We start from the raw sequence: 16,629 nt of genomic DNA, 5'->3' as shown, positions 1-16,629 counted from the left end.
GCATATGATATTACATGCAGCTGTCATATGAATCATACCTTTCAACTTCCAAATGTATTTGATTAGATCTGGATAATGAGGAGAGAAGTTTTAAATCATTCGATTGATCAGGTTTATTTGTGATGAAATCAACATACCTTTAAATATAAATCATGTTGGATGAGTTGTTACTCCTTTTCACCATGGAGAAAAACTGGGCATTAACTTCATGGATACAAAGCAAGTTTGTACAGCCTTAAGCAATAATTAACACATTTTTAAAACCTGATTTTCAGTCTAATTGAGTTACTATTTTTCAATTGGAAGTAATTTGAAAAATTCTTCATTATATTTTCAGATAGCTATGACCTGGCTGGTGGCGTAGTGGCACTTTGGGACGAAAGGTCCCAAGCTCGAATCCAGCCAGCTCCCCTGCACGTTTTCCATCCGTGCTGGGTTACAAGCTGGTGATCTCTTGGAAACTCACCCGACAGAAGGCAATGGCAAACCACTGCTGTAACTTGCCTCGTACGCAGTTCCCCACTACGTCATAGGGGTGTGGAGGAAAATCGTCTGCTAACCAGAGAAACTCCAGGTGCGACATACCTTTCCTTTCCTATGTAAAATAGATAATTTCTATAGAATAAATTGAAAGATAATGTGAATGCTGGAAATCTGAAACATATCAGAAAATACTGGATGCAATCAGCAGGTAAGTATTATCTTCAGCAGGTTAAGTATTATCTGTGATAAGAAGAACAGAGTTAAGATTTTTGGTAAAAAAAACCCTTCAACAGAATGGAACAGAATTTCTTTGAGGTTGGCATTCCTGGAAGAAAAATAATATTGAATTCAGCAGTAAGTGAAAATTAAAAGGAAACTGCAAATGCTGAATTCTGACATTAATGTTAGAAATGTTAACTATCATTTTTCCACCAAATGCTTGGCAAACCATCTGTTGAGTCTGACCTAACTTGCCTGACCTTCTATGCATTTTAAGTTCTTCATAGTAGCAGAATCAAAAAATAAGGCTAGTAGTATTCAAATGAAATACATGAAAAAAATCAAGCTAAACAAAATAGCCATAACAACATACTTCTCCATTATATAGCTTTAATCAATAATCTTTTTGAACATTTTACTTGAGGAACTTTATTTGAGGAACATGAAAATTAAAGGTTTCAGGTTTATGCATTGTTTTCATTTTCATCAGTAGAAGCACTTAATATCTCAGATATTTTTTGGAGAACTGAGTGAAGGCATTTAGCCCAATTAACCAATGATTAGAACTCTACTTGTGCACTACCAGATTATTTTTCTTACAGCAGTCCTTCTTTGAAAACATTTGACATTTACTTTAAATAGTGAACAGAGGTTGTCTGTTAATGGAGCTACTTTCACTGCAGAGTTCCATTTCTTGTGTAGAAATGGTTTTGAAATAGGTTATTATCTTTCAAAAAGTGCATTCTTCTTCTTGTCAACCAACGAGTGGGCCGTTTATTTGAAAATTTGTTAATTGTGTATTTGAAACATAGATGCTTCTAAATTTGTGAAGTATTATTTTTGTTTACAATTATTGAAAATAATACTGGTAACTTGCTTTAAAAATTACATCCTTCTACAGAAAACAAGTAGGCCCTTTGCTGCTAAATCTGTAATCGCTTGTGCACAGATTAACTCAGTTTTATCGGACAGCAAAACTGAGCCTCGCTTCCCCCCGCCCCCATCAGAGATTCTCTCATCTAAACCTTGCAGGAGAGATACCAAACGCCTTATTAGGAAGTCAAAAATGTGCTTTAAAAATCCTTATCTTTGAATGTTGAGAACAGTAAGAGCCCGAGATAAACACAGCAAGATTAAAGGAGTCTTTTTGGATTAATGTTTGAATCTTTGGAGTATGCTAATAGAAATACACCCAACACGCTTCCATTATGAACTTCCTCAAAAAAAGTATTTATTACAGACAAAGTTACCTCGATCAATTCAGGAATACGTGCATCAATCCCTATTTGGTCGTGCATTGAAATGCATTTCACTGTCCTTCAATGTGAAGTCAGTTTGTTATATTCCTCAAAATTTACGCTACTTTTATGTTGCTTATAAAAACAATGCTCCTTGAGCATGCACATTTTAAGTTATTCTACACATTTTGAAGAAAGTTTCGCGTAGCCTTCCTTTTTTAATCTTGGAAGAGTAAATAAAGCACACCTACTTTTGAGATTGAACCAACTAATAATCGTTTTTTCTGGATTAAAACAGCACGTCAGAGGAACAGGCCATTGCTGGTGGCAAGTAATTCGTTGGCTGCTGTAGAGAACTGTTTAACGCGAACTGGATAGTTGAAAGGTTATTCTATAAGTTTATCAAAAATATAAGTATCTGTGATAAATTCTGTTACTCCTCCAAGTAGGAATTAAAGGGGAAGCAACAGTAAAATGGTGGAGTATTGAACTTATTAAAATTCATGACCAATACTGACTCGGGTCAAACCTTCACACCAGAGTGGAAACTTTAAGTTAGAATTACACAGGGAGAACTCGAAAGGCAGGATAAATTTGCGTGCAGCCGTTCTTCCTAGCTCGTTCCTTGTATCGTAGCAATTATTGTTGTCCTGCGAGGCAGCGTCTCATTAAAGGGACGCCCGTGGTGTTACCATTTGCGCGCACAAGTCAACCGGAAATTTATGGAGAATAGGCAAAGTACGGAGTAAAATAAAGTGCAACCTTTGAACAGCCAAACATCAACTCAAGCGGGCTCCTGCAGCAGAGCACAAGACGCGGAATTTCGTTTCCGCAGTCGTGTGTGACCCGGGCAGGCAGTTTACATAACACCTTTGGCCGCGGATATCGAAAAGGTAAGTTTTGGCTGACGTCTTGGAGACTATCGGCACGTATATCCCGAAATTGCACCATCGTCACTGGCATTTCATAAGGCAAGAAGGAAGCACCTTCAGTTTCAGCTCTTCGGTCGCTAGGCGTGCGCGAGTCACTCCACTTTGCAATTTCCCACGCGTGGCAAATAGACACAAAAAAAAATCCAGTCACCAGTTCCCTTCATTGTTTGGGCCAAGGAGTGGTACAGCAAGTGGGAGGTTTTTTGTGTGGGGGAGGGGTGTAGAAAGATGAAATTAAAATACACTTTGTTCTGCCTTTCGCTGCTGGTCCGACTCCACCGACAATCCTCCCTCCCTCCCTCCTCCCCCCCCACCTCCTCGTCATTGTACCCGCGTGGAGGTAACGGCGCCGCTCGGGCCAATGCTCGTGCGCGAAGACGGTTATTTGTTTCAGAGCCGTGGGGTAACTTTACTGCTTGAAGCGTGTAGGGTTCCCGGAGTTACCCCCACAGCCCCGGTCTCGGGTGGGTGGGTGGGTGGTAAATGGAGTTGGCTTCAGCGGCGCGCACGCAGGCGAGGCGAGGCGTCGCCATTTCTTTCAAACTGGTCCCAGCGCGTATGCGTGCTGGGGAGGAGCTACTGAGTGAGAGTCGCCAGCCAGAGGGAGAGTTGGGGGGTGAGAGGTAGTCTGTCAGCTCCTAGGGCAGTTAGCATACACACTCACACAAAACATAATCTAAGAACCAGACTTTTAAGTAAGTGCCCGTTTTGCTCAATCTTTACTTTCTTCTTCCCTCTTCAGCTTACCTTGAATAGGCGAATATCTGTTAGTTTTCTCTTGTGTTCTTGGGAGGGGAGGAGCAGTTGGAAAGTGTTTTGGTGCATTGTGAAATGTCCGGCTGTTTGTCTGCAGCGTGTAAATTGGTGGTCAAGGGTATCTCGCTGCCTTTGTTTTGAAGTCCGAGCCACGCTGTACATTTTCAGTGAAGAGGCACTGCAGCCGGTTTACGTCCACCCAGCTCATGGACATGCAGTCGGCGTCCAATGTAGCCGAAAACCTGTGTTCAGCTTTATTTGAAGTACAACGCGCGTGCTACAGTAATATCTTTAAAGTGAGCTTTTTGACTTAAGTCTCACTGTTGCATTCCAATGCACTCCACTACGGGTGAATCCGGATATGCGAAAAGGAACAGGAAAGGCTGCTCTTGGATCCTAAGCAGTATACTGCTTCGTCGAAACTTTTTTCGCAAACCACTTTTGCGATAACCCATTTTTATGCGTCACTACTTTATGATATACGTTATTTGAAGCCCCTGGGCCTCGAGGATCTGAAATATTACAGGTATCTTTTTAAATACGATTTACGTGGATCAGGAAAGGAACAGGCTTGTTAAAATAACTAGTAAAAGTAAGTGTAAGATGTTGCGTGTCCATATTTTTCTAGTCACTTTAAATATGATTCTGGGGAAGGCTTAGCTTCATCTTGTGTGGTGTTTTTGAGTTACATAAGCGGTGAATGTAACAGCATTTCACACCAAATGAAGAATTGACTCCAACCAAAATCTTAACGTCTCTTCCATTTGGATACAGAAATGTTCGATATTTGTATTTTTGAAGTCAAATTGCAGTTAGAGAGGTTATTTCGGTACAGAAAAATTGCCATGCTATAAAACGACGGCTTAATTGCTGAATAGTGAAATTTTGCTAAATGCTATTCTACACTTCCTGATGAATGTGGGTATAATTATTGCAACATGAATATATTGTGTAATTTGCCTGGAGAAATATTATTAATACATGTAACACAACTCTTTAGTGTCTCGTTCCACAAATCCAGGGAACGTTTGTTTTGGGGGTGGGGTATAAGTGAAGGTTGGCAAAGGCAGATAAGATTATAGAACTATTGATTCAAGGTACTGAAGCCAAACCGTTTCACATGGCTGCTTATGTAAAAAGTGCATGAATTGATTTTACCAACTACACAAAAAACTTGCGCACACGGTTACCTTTGAAAGACCTTGCTGAAATTTGTTGAGAATCTCCCGCATGAGTGGTTTTCTAGAGAGTAGTTTTTCTTATTAATTAAAACAATTAATTGTTGGTAACTAAGCAATTCAACCAAGAAAGACAGCCACGTTGTCGAAGAACTTTTGAGGGAAATGGGCTGTATTTAAATAAGACGGATGCTGAGATTATTGATGTTATTGTTCAATGTTTACTTATTTTCGCTACTTACCACCAGCGATGTAATTTTTATATGCTAAAATCCATAATTTCATTAAGTCCATAAATTATTGAATTTGTGCCTTTAAAAATGGACCTTTTACACTGGAACACACATCAAAGTTGCTGGTGAACGCAGCAGGCCAGGCAGCATCTCTAGGAAGAGGTACAGTCGACGTTTCGGGCTGAGACCCTTCGTCAGGACTAACTGAAGGAAGAGTTAGTAAGAGATTTGAAAGTGGGAGGGGGAGATCGGAAATGATAGGAAAAGACAGGAGGGGGAGGGATGGAGCCAAGAGCTGGACAGGTGATTGGCAAAAGGGATATGAGAGGATCATGGGACAGGAGGCCTAGGGAGAAAGAAAAGGGAGAGGGGGGAAGCCCAGAGGATGGGCAAGGGGTATAGTGAGAGGGACAGAGGGAGAAAAAGGAGAGAGAGAGAGAAAGAATGTGTATATAAATAACAGATGGGGTACGAGGGGGAGGTGGGGTATTAGCGGAAGTTAGAGAAGTGGATGTTCATGCCATCAGGTTGGAGGCTACCCAGATGGAATATAAGGTGTTGTTCCTCCAACCTGAGTGTGGCTTCATCTTTACAGTAGAGGAGGCTGTGGATAAACATGTCAGAATGGGAATGGGATGTGAAATTAAAATGTGTGGCCACTGGGAGATCCTGCTTTCTCTGGCGGACAGAACGTAGGTGTTCAGCAAAGCGGTCTCCCGGTCTGCGTCGGGTCTCGCCGATATATAGAAGGCCACATCGGGAGCACCGGATGCAGTATATCACCCCAGCCGACTCACAGGTAAAGTGTTGCCTCACCTGGAAGGACTGTCTGGGGCCCTGAATGGTGGTAAGGGAGGAAGTGTAAGGGCATGTGTAGCACTTGTTCCGCTTACAAGGAACACTGGAGTTCATTTATACTGCACCTCATCTTCAACATAGACTTGAGAGTAATGACGTGATCTATTGGCCACAGGGTAATCCAAGCCTCACCTTTCAGCAACCGCAATTTAACCCTAATCACAGGACGATTTATGATGACCAATTAACCTACTATCTCACAAGCAAGAGAAAACCTACAGATGCTGGAAATCCAAACACACACAAAATGCTGGAGGAACTCAGCAGGCCAGGCAGCATCTGTGGAAAAAAGTACAGTTGACGTTTTGGATGTTGATTGTGAGACCGCTTCGTTGAGCATCTGTGCTCAGTCTGCCAGAACAAGCGGGATCTCCCAGTGGCCACCCATTTTAATTCCATTTCCCATTACCATTCCGATATGTCCATCCGTGGCCACCTCCACTGTTGGGTGAAGGCCACCCTTAGGTTTGAGGAACAACACTTGTATTCAATTTGGGTGGCCTGATGGCATGAACGTCAATTTCTCAAGCTTCCAGTAATCTTCATTTCACATCCCCTTGTCCCTCTCTCATGTTATCTCCTTGCTTGCCAATCACTTCCCTCTGGTGCTCTTCTCCACCCCCCCACCCCTTTTTTCCATGGCCTTCTGACTTTCCCCAATCAACTTCCCAGCTCTCTGCTTCATCCCTTCCCCTCCCAAGTTTCATCTATTGCCTGGCGTTTCTGTCTCCCCTCACCCCCACCTTTCTAATCTACTCCTCAGCTTTTTTTCTCCAGTCCTGCCAAGGGGTTTCAGCCCGAAATGTTGACTGTACTTTTTTCTATAGATGCTGCCTGGCCTGCTGAGTTCCTCCAACATTTTGTGTAACCTACTACCTCTGTGTTAGGACTGTGGGAGGAAACTGGAGCACCCAGAGAAAACGTATGCGTTGCATGGGGAAGACATACAAACTCCTTATAAAAACATTGCGATTGAACTTTGAACTCTGCCCTGAGCTGTAATAGTGTCTTATTAACATTTCTATGCAGCAGAGCCTATTCTGCAGTTATTTGCGTACAGCTGGATACACATGGTGTCTTCTGACATGCACATAAACATTTACAGAGGTGAACTCAGGCACAAGCTCTCACCATTAATCTTCTGTCCTTGTATTATATCTGAGAGTAATTCCCTCCCTCCCCTTCATCTCACTTTGTCAAGTCTGTTGTATTTGCTGTGCAGGCAACTTCCAGTCACTGTGATTGTTGTGACATAGAATGTCAGGTTTTCTATAAACAGTTACAATGGCTCTGAATGTCAGTGCACTATGAGAGCATGGGAATTTTGGCATTTTGGTGATGATATTGCTACTTTGAATGAAACACAATGGCAGTGGACATTCACCTCAAAGAAAAGATGGTGAGTACACATCCATCTCCTGGGCAAACTGGAAGAGGAGCTCAGTTTTTGTTAAAGATAAGCTGACCTATCATCTCAGTAACACGAAAAAATCTGCAGGTGCTGGAAATTCAAGCAACACACACAAAATGCTGGTGGAATGCAGTAGGCCATGCAGCATCTATAGGAAGAAGTACAAATGTACTTCCTATATATGCTGCCTGGCCTATCATCTCAGGAACTCACTTTACTGGTTCACAACCATTGAATCTAATGTGCAACTAGAAAACTGCAGAAATAAGATCTTGTGCTCCAACTCTGAATGAAGCCAAGACGGATTTCTATTCTGATTTTTTTAAGCCCTATACTGCCCTATGCTAGCATAAAATGCCAAGAGTTGGAAAGGATAATCAGCAAGGAAGTAGGGAAAGTGAACTCCAGTAGAAGTTGTCCTCCTGACAAAATACTTGGAATGTGGTCTTGTTAGAATCAGCAATCACTATCATCAGTTTCATGATAAATTCCCATAAATGTTGAATTGATTGTGCCTAAGCCACAGTTAGCTCGATCTACCTAAACATAAAATGACGTCAGAAACATTACATTAGGAGCAATAACATGGAAATTCTCTGGAACTCCAAAAAAATCTCTTCACATCAGAGGTGACCTGATGGCTTTGAATCCAAAGGAGGAGCATAGTCACTACAGTGTCGAATGTCCATGTTATTAGCACCCTGTGAGAAATTCTTAATTTCTCTATCAGAAAACATTGAGACTGGTTTGATGAATGTGACTAAGTGACCCAAGGGTTAACTTGCCACTGACTCAAGGCTTTCTTAGATTGGGAACATTACCATGTCTCAAGGGAAAAGAAAAAATACTCCGCAAGCATTTAAAGGCTCCAAGGCTAAGATTAAATGGCAAATCATGCTATGATATGAACAGGCCTAGTTTCACCTATCCTCTTGTTCATTTTTCCACTATCCCCCATTTTCTAAGTCTGACTCCTTATCTTTATTTCTCCAGTCCTGATGAAGGGTCGCAGCCCAAAACGTCGACTGTACTCTTTTCCATAGATGCTGCTTGGCCTATTGAGTTCCGCCAGCAGTTTGTGTATGTTCCTTGGATTTCCAGCATCTGCAGATTTTCTCACGTTTAGGGAAGTGTCTGTGTTCTGGGTGAAAGGGGGAGGGTCTCTGTCAGGATTGGTGTGGGTGGAGGGAGAAGGGTCTGTATAATGTCAAAAGGGCAGTGTTATAATAGTCATGGGAGATTTCAACATGCAGGTCAATTGGGAAAAATCAGGTTTGAAATGGTTTTCGAGAGTGAATTTGTTGAATGCCTATCAGATGGCTTTTTAGAACAGTTTACTCTTGAGCCTTCTAGGGGATCAGCTATACTGGATTGGGTGTTATGTAATGAACCAGAGGAGCTTAAGGTAAAAGAACTTTTAGGAGGAAGTGATTACAATATGATTGTGTTCAACTTGAAATTTGATAGGGAGAGAGTAAAAGCTGACATAGTATTTCAGTGATATAAGAAGGGAGTTAGCCAAAGTATATTGGAAGGAGATGCAGGCAGGGATGACGGCAGAGCAGCAGTGGCGTTAGTTTCTTGGAAAAATGAGGAATGTGCAGGATAGATGTATTCCAAAAACAAATAATCAAATGGCAAAATAGTATAACTGTTGGTGACCAGGGAAGTCAGAGCTAATGTAAAAGCAAAAGCGAGGGCATACAACAAAGCAAAAATTAGTGGGAAGACAGAAAATTGGGAAGCTTTTAAAATCCTACAGGGAGTAATGAAAATAATCATTAGGAGGGAAAAGATGAAATATGAAAGCTAGCCTGCAAACAAAGTGGATAGTAAAGGCTTTTTTAAGTATGTAAAAAAAAAAAAATGAGAGTGGGTATAGGACTGCTAGAAGATGAAGCTGGAGAAATAATAACAGGGGACAAGGAGATGGCAGATGGACTAAATGAGTATTTTGCATCAGTCTTCACTGTGGAAGACACAAGTAGTGTGCCAGATTTTGAAGGGTGTGAGGGAAGAGAAGTGAATGTACTTACTATTACACGGGAGAAGGTGCTCAAAAGGTTAAAAGATCTAAGGGTTTGCAAGTCACCCGGACAAGATAAACTGCACCTTAGAGTTTGGTAGAGATTGTGGAGGCATTAGAAATGATGTTTCAAAGTTCATTGGCTCTGGAATGGTGCCAGAGGACTGGAAAATTGCAAATGTTACTCCACGCTTTAAGAAAGGAGGAAGGCAGCAGAAAGGAAATTATAGACCAGTTAGCCTGACCTCAGTGGTTGGGAAGTTGTGTGAGTCAGTTGTTAAGGATGAGGTTATGGAGTACTTGGTAACACAGGACAAGATAAGACAAAGTTAGCATGGTTTCCTTAAGGGAAAATCCTGCCTGACGAACCTGTTGGAATCCTTTGAGGAGATCACACAGAAGATAGATAAATGGGACGCAGTGCATGTTGCATATTTGCCACACATGAGGCTGCTTACCAAATTAAGAGCCCATGATATTATAGGAAAGTTGTTGACATGGTTAGATTATTGTCTGATTGGTAGGAGGTAGTGAGTGGGAATAAAAGGATCCTTTTCTGGTTGGCTGCTAGTGACTAGTGGTGTTCCATAGGGGTCGGTGTTGGGACCACTTCTTTTTCTGTTGTATATCAATGATTTAGATGATGGAATAGATGGCTTTGTTGCCAAGTTTGCAGATAATACGAAGATTGGTGGAGGGGCAGGTGGTGTTGAGAAAGACTTAGATAGGGAGGGTACAGAAGGACTTAGATTAGGAGAATGAGCAGAGAGTGGTAAATGAAATATAATGTTGGAAAAGGCATGGTTATGCACTTTGGTAGAAGAAATAAATGTGTGGTCTATTTTCTAAATGGGGAGAAATCCAAAAATCTGAGATGGAAAGGGACTTGGGAGTCCTTGTGCAGGACACCCTAAAGATTAACTTGCGGGTAGAGTCAGTGGTGAGGAAGGCAAAAACAGATGCGGAGAAATTCCTTTCGGCAGAGGGTGGTGAAATTGTGTTATATATTACCACAGGCTAGATTGTTGGGAGTATTCAAGGCAGATCTTGACGGATAATTGATTGGACATGGCATCAAAGGTTATGGAGAAAAGGCCAGGGAATAGGGCTGAGGAGGGGGGAAGAAAGGATTGGACATGATTGAATGGAGAAGCAGAACTCGATGGGCCAAATGGCCTAATTCTGCTCCTATGTCTCATGGTTTTATGGTAATGGTGCACCAAGCACAGCAGGTTGAATAGTTCATTGATAATTGTTTAGATTCTTCAGATCTATCCTGTTTTACCTAGATTACAAGGATTTACCCCTATGGAAAGTTTATTGATGTAGAGAGATAGGCAGTATATGCTGGAAAGAGCACTTTAAAGTCCTCAAGTGAGACGACGTAACTTGCGCAGTTCTAACTGAAAATTATGTGGGCTTGGCAGCAAACAGTACTCTTGCTGAAATTCTAAAACTCAGCAGAAGGCATTTTTGTCTCTGAATTCTGTCTCGTCTCCTGCCACAAATGAGAAAATCTGCAGATGCTGGAAATCCAGGTAACTAAGATGCACATCACCTATGGAAAAAAGTACAGATGACATTTTGGGCCCAGACCCTTCATCAGGACTGTCTTACGTATCAAAGCTTTTCATTCCAAATAACGTCCTGGCAAAGTTTGTCTGAACTCTACTGCAACCACGTCCTTCTTATACTGTGGCAACCTGAACTGCATATAATACTCCAAATGCACTCTAATCCATATTTTGTACAGCTGCAACATGATATCCCAACTCTTGTACACAATGCTTCAACACACTAATCCTAATTTGGGCCCCCAAATCCTATGAACTTTCTACAGGGGCACAATTGAGAGCATCCTGACTGGCTGCATCATTGCCTGTTATGGGAACACCTCCCTTAATCACAGGACTCTGCAGAGAGTGGTGTGGACAGCCCAGTGCATCTGTAGTTGTGAAGCTTCCCTTGATTCAGGACATTTACAAGGACAGGTGTGTAAAAAGGGCCCATAGGATCATTAGGGACCCAAGTCACCCCAACCACAATCTATCCCAGCTGCGACCATCCAGGAAATGGTACTGCAGTATAAAAGCCAGGACCAACAGGCTCTGGGACAGCTTCTTTCATCAGGCTGATTAACTCACGCTGATTTGAGTGTACGCTATACTACATTGACTGTTCTATTTATTATAAATTATTAATTACTATGACTACACATTGCACATTTAGATGGAGATGTTAAGATTTTTACTCATGTATGTGAAGAATGTAAGAAATAAAGTCAATTCAATTCAATTCCCAAATGCAAGAATACTAAATGCCTTCTTCACTGTCTACCTGTGTTACCACTTTCATGGAGTATTGGACTTTTCAGTCCAAAGTTAATCGATATATCAATGCTCAAGTCACACTAGTCTGGATTGAATTCCAATCTTGTCATTCTTGTCATGCACCTTCCCATTTATTATATATTATGAAAGTCTTAGAACAGAGTACTGTACTACACACTTGCAACAGACTTCCAATCAGAAAAATGCCATCCTCCACAACCCTCATAAAGCCAATTTTGTGTTCAGTGTGCCAACACTACTCAGATCCCTTATGTCTTAACCTTCCAGATGAACCTATCATGCAAAATTTTGTGAGAATCTTAATGAATTCCATATAAACCATGCCAAACCATTGTTTTTTAAAGTTACCAATTCAAAAAAAACCTAACATTTGTGAGGCCATCTCCTTTTCACAAAACTCTCCTAATCAATCGCTGCCTTCCTAAGTGAACATAGATCTTGTCAGTCAATCTTCAACAATTTCTCTCCCACACATGCAAAGGCTCAGCCTGTAATTTCCATTCTTATCCCTATTGCCCTTTTGGGAAAAGAGGATATTAAATATAAGCTAGTCTCCTACTTCAAAAGAAATTTTGTTTGCTTTCCTTAAATTAGAAGCATACATAGAAAATAGGTGCAGGAGTAAGCCATTCGGCCCTTCGAGCCTGCACCGCCATTTATTATGATCATGGCTGATCATCCAACTCAGAACCCCGCCCCAGCCTTCCCTCCATACCCCCTGACCCCCGTAGCCACAAGGGCCATATCTAACTCCCTCTTAAATATAGCCAATGAACTGGCCTCAACTGTTTCCTGTGGCAGAGAATTCCACAGATTCACCACTCTCTGTGTGAAGAAGTTTTTCCTAATCTCAGTCCTAAAAGGCTTCCCCTCTATCCTCAAACTGTGGTCCCTCGTTCTGGACTTCCCCAACATCAGGAACAATCTTCCTGCATCTAGCCTGTCCAATCCCTTTAGGATCTTATACGTTTCAATCAGATCCCCCCTCAATCTTCTAAATTCCAACGAGTACAAGCCCAGTTCATCCAGTCTTTCTTCATATGAAAGTCCTGCCATCCCAGGAATCAATCTGGTGAAACTTCTTTGTACTCCCTCTATGGCAAGGATGTCTTTCCTTAGATTAGGGGACCAAAACTGCACACAATACTCCAGGTGTGGTCTCACCAAGGCCTTGTACAACTGCAGTAGTACCTCCCTGCTCCTGTACTCGAATCCTCTCGCTATAAATGCCAGCATACCATTTGCCTTTTTCACCGCCTGCTGTACCTGCATGCCCACTTTCAATGACTGGTGTATAATGACACCCAGGTCTCGTTGCACCTCCCCTTTTCCTAATCGGCCACCATTCAGATAATAATCTGTTTTCCTATTTTTGCCACCAAAGTGGATAACTTCACATTTATCCACATTAAATTGCATCTGCCATGAATTTGCCCACTCACCCAACCTATCCAAGTCACCCTGCATCCTCTTAGCATCCTCCTCACAGCTAACACTGCCACCCAGCTTCGTATCATCCGCAAACTTGGAGATGCTGCATTTAATTCCCTCATCCAAGTCATTAATATATATTGTAAACAACTGGGGTCCCAGCACTGAGCCTTGCGGTACCCCACTGGTCACCGCCTGCCATTCTGAAAAGGTCCCGTTTATTCCCACTCTTTGCTTCCTGTCTGCTAACCAACTCTCCACCCACACCAATACCTTACCCGCAATACTGTGTGCTTTAAGTTTGCACACTAATCTTCTGTGTGGGACCTTGTCAAAAGCCTTCTGAAAATCCAAATATACCACATCCACTGGTTCTCCCCTATCCGCTCTACTAGTTACATCCTCAAAAAATTCTGTATAGATCCATCAGGTCCTGGAGATTTATCAGCCCTAATGTGATTCACTTCTGCCTACCTGTTAAAGACATGCTTCAGAATATCAGCATACCACTCCCTTAACTATGCAGCTTCAGTATCCTGTCCCTGGTGAATAGTGATGTGAAAGTATTCATTTGCAATAATCATGTGCTCTGACTCCCTGTCTTTAGCTACCCTCTTACTTCTACTTAAAAAATGTTTGGATAGTTTTTAACTTTACTTGTCAAAATTATTTCATGGCCCATTTTTGTTCTTCCAATAAACCTCAAGGACCTCATTTAACATCAAAATCCTATACCCTACAAAAGGAACTTGCTTCCGTTTTTCTGATTAAATCTTCAATATCCTTTATTCATTAAAGTTCATGTTATCTTTTGGAGTTTGCTTTCTGAACATAAACACAAAAGTGCAATCTAGTTGTAGCACGATGGCCAAAGTTGGATCTATGTTTCTGGAATGAAGACAACAAGGAACAACAGTTTTCCATTTGTTCTAAACATTACCTCCACTCCAGCAGTAAGTTTGTTGGAGATGATATAGTATTGCAATGAGAAAGATGGAGAAAAATACTGAAGCAATGTAGCCTTGCACTGAGGTTGTACATGCTGTGAATTAATTTTTTTTTAAAAAATCATGGCTTGCATCCTATTATGTTCTTGGAAAGGATATAGATCAGGGGTGGCCAACCTTTTACGTTCCATGCATCAATTTTTTCACTCATGGGTTCAGATGCGCCATACAACTCTCGTACCCCCATTCAATTCTTGTAAAAATATGTTAATGTAGAACTCGTGCGTGGAAAAAAAATGACCATGGAATGTAAAAGGTTGGCCACCCCTGATATAGATGAACTTCTGAGCAGCAGCTAAATTTACAGATACTCCATAGTCCCTCTAGATGAATCAGAAGTTTTTGGGCGATCAAAAAAGACCATGTGTAGTTCTTGGTCTTGCACTGAGACCGGTAAGCGCAAAGGAGGGGGGCTGGCGGTTCTGGTAAATAACAGATGGTGCAATCCTGGGCATATTACGATCAAGGAACGTGTCTGTAGCCCGGATATTGAACTTTTTGCTGTTGGACTCAGGCCATATTATTTGCCAAGGGAAATCTCGCATGCAATTGTGGTTGTTGTGTACATCCCTCCCTCTGCCAACCTGACGTCAGCGTATAACATCATTTACACTGTCATAGCCAGATTACAAACCCAGCACCCGAGTGCCCTCATTACCATCTCGGGTGGCTTCAACCAGGTTACCATAGCTAGAACACTGCCCAACTTCATGCAGTATGTGAGCTGTACAACCAGAGGGGAGAGGACTCTGGATTTGATGTACGCTAACGTTAAGGATGCATACAGCTCCTCTCCCCTCCCCCCACTGGGAAGGTCAGATCACAACCTGGTGCATGTAAAACCCTGCAATGTGCCTCTGGTGAAGAGTAAACCTGCAACCTTGAGGACAGTGAGGAAATGGTTGGAGGAGGCTTATGAGGTGCTCCAGGGTTGTTTTGAGGTGACAGACTGGCAGGCACTCTGTGAGCCATGTGGAGAGGATATCGATGGACTCACAGAATGCATCACTGATTACATTAACTTCTGTGTGACTGCAATGTTCGGACAAGAACTGTCCTTTGTTATTCAAATAACAAGCCATGGGTGACAAAGGACATTAAGGACACCCTGAATGCTAAAAAGAGGGCGTTTAGAGATGGAAATAGGAGCTGAGGGCAATACAGAGGGACCTGAAAGCCAGGATCAGGGAGGCCAAAGACAGGTACAGGAGGAAGCTTGAGTGGAAACTCCAGCAGAACAACATGAGAGAGGTTTGGAGGGGGAAGAGGACCATCACTGGGTTTCGGCAAACTAGCAACAGAGGAGCTGAAGGCAGTGTGTACAGGGCCAACGAACTTAACCTGTTCTTTAACAGATTTGACATTGTGACCCCTGTCCATCCCTCACATGAGCCATCTGTTGTCGGCCCCCAACCAACACATATTCCACTCTCCCCTCCTACTCCTCCTCACAGTCCCCCACCCTGCTCTCATGACTATAACCCCTCCTCCACATGAAACCACCATGGTGGGCTTCACGGCTGAACAGGTGAGAAGACAGCTGAAACGTCTCAACCCAAGCAAGGCTACAGGACTGGATGGTGTCAGTACCAGGGTGCTCAAAGCCTGTGCCCCTCAGCTATGTGGAGTACTTTCGCCATGTATTCAACCTGAGCCTGAGGCTCTGGAGGGTTCCTGTACTGTGAAAGATGACCTGCCTCATCCCTGTGCCGAAGATGCTGCGCCCCAGCGGCCTCAATGACTACAGACCCCCCACATCATGAGGACCCTGGAGAGACTTGTTCTGGAGCTGCTCCGGCCTATGGTCAGGCCACACTTAGATCCCCTCCAGTTCGCCTACCAGCCCCGACTAGGAGTTGAGGATGCCATCGTCTACCTGCTGAACCGTGTCTATGCCCACCTGGACAAGCCAGTGAGCACTGTGAGGGTCATGTTTTTTGACTTTTCCAGTGTGTTCAACACCATCCGCCCTGCTCTGCTGGGGGATAAGCTGACAGCGATGCAGGTGGATGCTTCCCTGGTATCATGGATTCTTGATTACCTGACTGGCAGACCACAGTACGTGTGCCTGCAACACAGTGTGTCCGACAGAGTGATCAGCAGCACTGGGGCTCCACAGGGAACTATCTTGTCTCCCTTTCTCTTCACCATTTACACCTCGGACTTCAACTTCTGCACAGAGTTTTGTCATCTTCAGAAGTTTTCGGATGACTCTGCCATAGTTGGATGCATCAGCAAGGGAGATGAGGTTGAGTACAGGGCTACGGTAGGAAGCTTTGTCACATGGTGTGAGCAGAATTATCTGCAGCTTAATGTGAAAAAGGCTAAGGAGCTGGTGGTAGACTTGAGGAGAGCTAAGGTACCGGTGACCCCTGTTTCCATCCAGGGGGTCAGTGTGGACATGGTGGAGGATTACAAATACCTGGGGATACGAATTGACAATAAACTGGACTGGTCAAAGAACACTGAGGCTGTCTACAAGAAGGGTCAGAGCCGTCTCTATTTC

At 42.8% G+C, this 16,629-nt stretch overlaps 1 protein-coding gene and 1 long non-coding RNA gene across 7 annotated transcripts in view; one reads left to right on the top strand and one right to left on the bottom strand.

Annotated features, from left to right (window-relative positions):
* The window catches only part of LOC140195371 (uncharacterized), a 92,265-nt gene extending 88,251 nt beyond the window's left edge, over nucleotides 1-4,014 (bottom strand). The window contains exon 1 of the long non-coding RNA XR_011885444.1: nucleotides 3,620-4,014. This is a non-coding gene — a long non-coding RNA (uncharacterized lncRNA). The remainder of the gene's footprint in view (nucleotides 1-3,619) is intronic.
* LOC140195367 (growth factor receptor-bound protein 10-like) overlaps nucleotides 2,730-16,629 on the top strand; it is a 229,199-nt gene continuing 215,299 nt past the window's right edge. For 2 of the 6 annotated variants that reach the window (XM_072253558.1, XM_072253556.1), the window contains exon 1: nucleotides 3,376-3,567. The gene's annotated coding sequence lies outside the window, so the exon portion shown is untranslated. Of the gene's footprint in view, nucleotides 2,834-3,375; nucleotides 3,568-3,693; nucleotides 4,155-16,629 lie in introns of those variants that run through there. The other 4 variants (XM_072253557.1, XM_072253555.1, XM_072253559.1 and 1 more) reach the window with 3 other exon arrangements.

This window comes from Mobula birostris, chromosome 3, assembly GCF_030028105.1.
Source record: "Mobula birostris isolate sMobBir1 chromosome 3, sMobBir1.hap1, whole genome shotgun sequence".
Taxonomy (NCBI): domain Eukaryota; kingdom Metazoa; phylum Chordata; class Chondrichthyes; order Myliobatiformes; family Myliobatidae; genus Mobula; species Mobula birostris.
Note: the sequence above shows the minus strand (reverse complement) of the source record. Positions and strands in the feature narration are given on the sequence as shown.